This window comes from Anopheles marshallii (genome assembly GCF_943734725.1).
Source record: "Anopheles marshallii chromosome X unlocalized genomic scaffold, idAnoMarsDA_429_01 X_unloc_239, whole genome shotgun sequence".
Taxonomy (NCBI): domain Eukaryota; kingdom Metazoa; phylum Arthropoda; class Insecta; order Diptera; family Culicidae; genus Anopheles; species Anopheles marshallii.
The window spans coordinates 7501-15000 of record NW_026525823.1 but is presented as its reverse complement, the minus strand read 5'-3'; the positions used below and the strand labels follow the sequence as shown (position 1 = coordinate 15000).

The following is a 7500-nucleotide window of genomic DNA, read 5'->3' as shown; positions in this document are numbered from 1 at the left end:
CTGCGGCTTCGGTGGTGCCTTGCGGGGTCCCACCACCGTCCATGCGCCACCCTGCGTCGCCTGTGTACCAGATGCCTCGGCAGCCACATTGGCATAGGATGGCCGCTGCTGCTGCTGTTGTTGTTGCTGTTGCAGCGGTTGCTGCTGAGCAGGGCCACGCGTTGGCCCCTGCGTCTGTTGTGGCCGTTGCTGTTGTTCCTGCAACCGTTGGGGCTGCTGCTTCATCAAAGAAGACGACTGCTCCTGCAGCTGCGATTGCAGTGCCTGATTGCCGCCACAACCAAGCATCTGCGCCAACAGCTCCTGGTGGCTTGCCATCTCCTTTTCTAGCTCCTTGCGGAGACGTTGAGTCTCCTCTTGCCACTGGCGAGCCTGTTGCTTGTTCCATTGCAGCTCTTCATTAAACCGCTGCTGAGCCAGCTTTAGTTCCTCCCGGGCCAGCTTTCGTTCCTCGCGGGCCATGTTGTCATTGGCCTCCGCCCGCTGTCGCAGCATCACAAGCTCTTGCTGCAGCTCTTTACACATGGTTCGAAGCTGCTCGTTTACGAGGGTCGTTTCTTCGATCACCTTCCGCAGTTCGACCATGTCATTGTTCGTCGACTTCGTGGCCTTCACCGAAGCTCTTGTCAGCATGACCTTCGGCTCTACAGCCACAGGGATAACTGGCTTTTAAACAATATCGCAGTTTATTTAATCAATCATACGATCCATAAACGCGACTTCCCCCCCGGCAGTCGTTACCCGCTAGGGATGGACTGCCGGGGGCCCTGCTGCCTACATAGGCTTGAGCGCCTTGATTGGCCTTGACGGCCATTTCACGAATCCTCTGCCCTTACTTGACTTAATTCTAGTGGGCGATCGCGCCTCTTTTCGCCTTAGCGGCCTTCGTCCATGTTATTCTTAGTAGTCTAATGGGCGTTCGCGCCTCTTTTCGCCTTAGCGGCCTTCGTCCATGTTATTCTTAGTAGTCTAATGGGCGTTCGCGCCTCTTTTCGCCTTAGCGGCCTTTGTTTTCATTGCCCATCTTCGTCCTCCTCTTCGAATGCATCTACCCCGAAGAGGGCCCACTTGCAGCCTTCCGGGTGCAGGACGGATGTCCTACACGATGTGGGCCCTTGCATGTCACGCAGCAGACCGCTGCCGTGCATGTTCGGGCCAGGTGTCCCGGTTGGCCGCATCGGATACAGTGCGTCGACCAATCCACCTCGCTCCGGCATTGGTGCCGCAGGTGTCCGTGCTCCAGGCATTTGAAGCACCGCTGCTGGCCCCGCGTCAGTGGTGTCAACTGCTTAGCTGGGCACGAAGTGTGCAGCACCTTCACGTGCTGCTGCGCAATCTTCGCTGCCGCCTTCACTGCCATTCGGACGTATGCCGTCTGCGTGCCATTCCATGCCTTGACCAAATGCACGGCGGATTCCTTCACCGACTGCTCTGTGAATGTTTGGATCGCCGTCGCCACGTCCGTCGCCGTCGCTAGAGGGTCCACCTCTTCCAGGCGGACCTCTACCATTTCCGTCACCAGGCGGGCGGTGGCCGGAGCTGCAGCCTGTGCGCAGACCTCCTGCACACGTTGAAAAATTGCTTCCGAATTAGCACCGTCCTCTACGTTCATAACCAGCCGATCCCGCGTCGTTCGCCGTCCCACACCGAGCTTCGCCTGGTGTTCGGCCAACGACGGTGCGCCGCGGACTAGCTGGTAAACGTCTGTCCACGTTTGACCGTCTCCTGGGGTCACCTCTATAGCGTCCGGCTTCTTTTTCGTCGACTGTTTGCGTGGCGCAAGTTGCGGGCGTGGCTTTTCCAATTGATGCTGTTGTTGCTGCTGCGGCTTCGGTGGTGCCTTGCGGGGTCCCACCACCGTCCATGCGCCACCCTGCGTCGCCTGTGTACCAGATGCCTCGGCAGCCACATTGGCATAGGATGGCCGCTGCTGCTGCTGTTGTTGTTGCTGTTGCAGCGGTTGCTGCTGAGCAGGGCCACGCGTTGGCCCCTGCGTCTGTTGTGGCCGTTGCTGTTGTTCCTGCAACCGTTGGGGCTGCTGCTTCATCAAAGAAGACGACTGCTCCTGCAGCTGCGATTGCAGTGCCTGATTGCCGCCACAACCAAGCATCTGCGCCAACAGCTCCTGGTGGCTTGCCATCTCCTTTTCTAGCTCCTTGCGGAGACGTTGAGTCTCCTCTTGCCACTGGCGAGCCTGTTGCTTGTTCCATTGCAGCTCTTCATTAAACCGCTGCTGAGCCAGCTTTAGTTCCTCCCGGGCCAGCTTTCGTTCCTCGCGGGCCATGTTGTCATTGGCCTCCGCCCGCTGTCGCAGCATCACAAGCTCTTGCTGCAGCTCTTTACACATGGTTCGAAGCTGCTCGTTTGCGAGGGACATTTCCCCGATCACCTTCCGCAGTTCCACCATGTCGTTGTTCGTCGACTTCGATGCCATCACCGAAGCTCTTGTCAGCATTACCTTCGGCTCTACAGCCGAGAGAGACCGCCCCGGCCTTTCCTCGGTAGACTCCGACCGAAGACGCGATGCTCGGGTTGTCGCCATTTTAGAGACCCAAGCAGGCCTCCGTGGTCAGGGGGAGGTGTTTCCCTGCTTGCAGACGCCTTCCCGTATTTTTCGCAGTCGTTCCCGATTTTTTCCCCGCGATTTCCAGTAAAAGTCGGGAATTCGAGCAGTTTCGAGCAGTTTCGAGCTCGACAAAAACTGTCCAAATCGAGCAGATTCGAGCTGTCGATGACCCCCCCAGCTTACCAGAATTTTCTGCGTCTTTTTAAGTTTCGAGCAGTTTTTCGAGCAGAAACCGTCAATTTGAAAATTTGTCTGCGGGGAACTGCTCACCTTCGAAAATTCGTCAGCGGGGTCATGTGTGTCACTCGGGTGTCACCAAAAAATGTCAAAAAATTTTTCGCGTTTTTCACTGTTTTTTCGCTTGGATCTTATTAAACAGGTTAAAACAATCACAACGGTGAAAACCGCACACGAATCCGATAAAAACTCGCAAAGTTATTAACGATTTTCTAATAAATACCGTTGCTCGAAACCACGTGCTCCGGCGGTAGCACCCCTTGCACTTTTTTGCCACGATGTTTTTCGTCAATTTTCGTCCGATTTCCGTCCGGTTTTTTTGCGTTAGCACGATCACGGGCACAAAAACTACCGTTTCCGTCCACTTCCGGCCCGATTGGACCGGATTTTTACGCAAACTCACGATACACACACACTGTTGTTGTTGTTGTTGTTGTATTTCTTTGCGCAAATTTGCCACTCCGTATTTCGGGCCGAATTTCACCGGCAAACACTGTCTATCACTCTTAATCGCTTAAATGGCGTCCAATCTCGCTTTTTCACCGAAAACCGCACCGAAAAAGGTCTATTTTGCCCGTTTTTATAGCGGAAATAGTTCCCCATACAAAATGTATGGGGAATGTTTTTTTGCTTATTTTCCGTATTATCGCACCGATTTTCACGCGGTTTTCACTCGATTCACTTAAAACTTGCACTTAACAACGGATTATAACTAAAATCCAGTCTCTCTAAACGATTTTTGCACACAAATTTTCCTTCTCACTGCGGAGCAAAACACGCCATGTCCAAACAGCTCGACTGCTCGAATGTCACTACCACAGGGATAACTGGCTTGTGGCCGCCAAGCGTTCATAGCGACGTGGCTTATTGATCCTTCGATGTCGGCTCTTCCTATCATTGTGAAGCAAAATTCACCAAGCGTAGGATTGTTCACCCTTTCAAGGGAACGTGAGCTGGGTTTAGACCGTCGTGAGACAGGTTAGTTTTACCCTACTGGTGTGTGCTGTATGCTGCTATCTTAACGGAATTCCTGTGCAGTACGAGAGGAACCACAGGTACGGACCACTGGCTCAATACTAGTTCGACCGGACTTTGGTATGACGCTACGTCCGCTGGATTATGCCTGAACGCCTCTAAGGTCGTATCCAATCCGAGCTGATAGCGCATCATAAACCCATTAGGTGATCGGAAGCTAGCGGGCTTAACAACCCTCTGAGATCCGTCGGTGCTGCCCCGTGCACACTGCCGTCTCATCCCCGCTATAGCACTAGACTGAGCCGCAACGGGCGGGTGCACGCTGCACGTGGAAGTACCTTATCACAGGGAACCCTGGTGGCTGTGCTCCCGTCGACCGTGGATACAACTAGTTTCGACACCTTCGACCGCCCGCAAACGACGGGACTACAGGCTGGGAGCTGCGAGTTGTAGAGATGCGTTCGCATCGATCCTCTCAGGCGACCCATGCTTGGTGGTGAAGTGGTTAGTTCGTGGAGTATAGGCTTGCTGCACTCGACAAGAGTGCTGCTTGCAAGGCTGTGGTGGTACGTATGGTAGTTGATGAGCATAGGCTTGCTGCACTCGACAAGAGTGCTGCTTGCAAGCCTATGGTGGTACGTGTACGGTAGTTGATGTGAGCATAGGCTTGCTGCACTCGACAAGAGTGCTGCTTGCAAGCCTATGGGTGGTGTGGTGTGTGGTGCATGATTAGCCTTTCAAGGAAGATGTGTCCTTGGGGCTAATCGGTTATTTTTATAAGTCCGGGAAACCTTTCTCGTCGGGGTTTTTATCCTAAGCAACCACGAAAGCTTCCAAGAGTTGAAACATTGCCTATCAAGTAGGCCGTAGCAGCCCATAGCAACCCAACCAAGATACTCTAACAGGCCAAGATTGGTTGGAGAATTCAAAATTTTGCTAAGTCCATGGCCACCATAAGCCATTTCTATCAAGAAGGCCATGGACAGTGCTTAGCAACCACGAAAGCTTCCAAGAGTTGAAACATTGCCTATCAAGTAGGCCGTAGCAGCCCATAGCAACCCAACCAAGATACTCTAACAGGCCAAGATTGGTTGGAGAATTCAAAATTTGGCTAAGTCCATGGCCACCATAAGCCATTTCTATCAAGAAGGCCACGAACAGTGCTTAGCAACCACGAAAGCTTCCAAGAGTTGAAACATTGCCTATCAAGTAGGCCGTAGCAGCCCATAGCAACCCAACCAAGATAATCTAACAGGCCAAGATTGGTTGGAGATTTCAAAATTTGGCTAAGTCCAGATTTTTCTACCCTTCGGGAAAACAACCCTAGTTCACCAAGTTGAACGCGAAAAACTGTCCATAGGATACGCACAAAACGTTTATTGAGTTGGTCACCATATGTGGAAATTATGGTGAAAATAAGCCAAGTTCCGGAGTTTTTAACTCACACGAAACCACGAAAAACTTTCATTAGGAAAACTTGGTTGGAGCACCCTACTGCAGAACACACCGACATGGACGAAAGGGTCGACTGGCCAAGAGAAAAAATTTTTGCGGGACCACTCAAAACATCATAGTTAGACCTAGCAAATGATGAAAAGTGAAACCCGCGATCGATTGGAGAAACCTTATTTTACACTGAAAAATTCCACATAAGGAAAATTTGTATGGAGCACCCTACTGCAGAGCACACCGACAGGGCCGGGAAGGAAGGCCCGGTCCAAGAAAAAATTTTTGCGGGACCACTCAAAACATCATAGTTAGACCTAGCAAATGATGAAAAGTGAAACCCGCGATCGATTGGAGAAACCTTATTTTACACTGAAAAATTCCACATAAGGAAAATTTGTATGGAGCACCCTACTGCAGAGCACACCGACAGGGCCGGGAAGGAAGGCCCGGTCCAAGAAAAAATTTTTGCGGGACCACTCAAAACATCATAGTTAGACCTAGCAAATGATGAAAAGTGAAACCCGCGATCGATTGGAGAAACCTTATTTTACACTGAAAAATTCCACATAAGGAAAATTTGTATGGAGCACCCTACTGCAGAGCACACCGACAGGGCCGGGAAGGAAGGCCCGGTCCAAGAAAAAATTTTTGCGGGACCACTCAAAACATCATAGTTAGACCTAGCAAATGATGAAAAGTGAAACCCGCGATCGATTGGAGAAACCTTATTTTACACTGAAAAATTCCACATAAGGAAAATTTGTATGGAGCACCCTACTGCAGAACACACCGACATGGACGAAAGGGTCGACTGGCCAAGAGAAAAAATTTTTGCGGGACCACTCAAAACATCATAGTTAGACCTAGCAAATGATGAAAAGTGAAACCCGCGATCGATTGGAGAAACCTTATTTTACACTGAAAATTCCACATAAGGAAAATTTGTATGGAGCACCCTGCTGTGGTCACCATCGGTCGAGTTGGTCGAGACGGGCAAAAAATTTTTTTTTCCATATCGTCTCAAAACATGATTTATGGACCTTGTAAATGTTGAAAAGTGAAACGAAATCACTTTTGGAGCGATGAAAATTTTGTATGGGAGGTCCCTACCCGGAACAAATTTTACTAGCAAAGTCATGATTCCGCGACGAGAAATTTGAAAATGGTCAAATATGGTTAAGATGTCATGTTCATTCCCTACTATGGGGGACCAGGTCGTCACGAAAAAATTTTTTTCTCGACCTGGTCAAATGTGGTTCTGCGACGGAGGTTAAACTAATAATGCATAATTTGGGCCAAAAACCCCCCTCTGTCAGATATTGTACCCGTTCAAGAGCAATAGCAGACCACATAAGTTGAGCTTTGAGGTATCTGAAAGTTGAATATAGAGCGAGGTTCTAAGCGAAGGGATAGCTTAACGTTGAGCATTGAACGCAAAAAAGCTTAGAGATAAGCTTAAGATACAAGGGTTGTGGTGCATGAGGCCGCTTAACGTTGAGCTTTGAACGCACATGGCTAGAACTAAGCTAAGAGATACCTATAGTGGTGCATGGAACTGCTCACAAGTTGAGCTTCGAGAAGTCCAAAGGCAAAATGTAGAGCGAGGTTCTAAGCGAAGGGATAGCTTAACGTTGAGCATTGAACGCAAAAAAGCTTAGAGATAAGCTTAAGATACAAGGGTTGTGGTGCATGAGGCCGCTTAACGTTGAGCTTTGAACGCACATGGCTAGAACTAAGCTAAGAGATACCTATAGTGGTGCATGGAACTGCTCACAAGTTGAGCTTCGAGAAGTCCAAAGGCAAAATGTAGAGCGAGGTTCTAAGCGAAGGGATAGCTTAACGTTGAGCATTGAACGCAAAAAAGCTTAGAGATAAGCTTATTATATAACGATTGTGGTGCAGGACACAGCTTAACGTTGAGCTTTGAACGCACATGGCTAGAACTAAGCTAAGAGATACGGGTAGTGGTGCATGGAACTGCTCACAAGTTGAGCTTCGAGAAGTCCAAAGGCAAAATATAGAGAGAGGTCCTAGCAGCCTAAAAAACTTCTAGGGCCGACAGCTCACAAGTTGAGTTTCGAACGCAATTAGGCTACCCTGGTAGCCTTGATTTGAAAGCATTAAGGCAATGATATGGTAGAATGCCCGATCTTAAACCTATTGACAGAGAATGTGTACGAGTAAGCATAGATGTGGAGGAGCACATACCCTAAACAGTCCCGAAAGATGGTTAGCTAAGTGATGCATCACAAATGGACTTGGCGCACCAAGTT

The 7500-nt window shown here is 49.9% G+C and overlaps 1 pseudogene; it reads left to right on the top strand.

Moving 5' to 3' along the window:
* LOC128717232 (large subunit ribosomal RNA) overlaps positions 1-4280 on the top strand; it is an 8939-nt pseudogene extending 4659 nt beyond the window's left edge.
* Positions 4281-7500: the final 3220 nt, after the last annotated feature.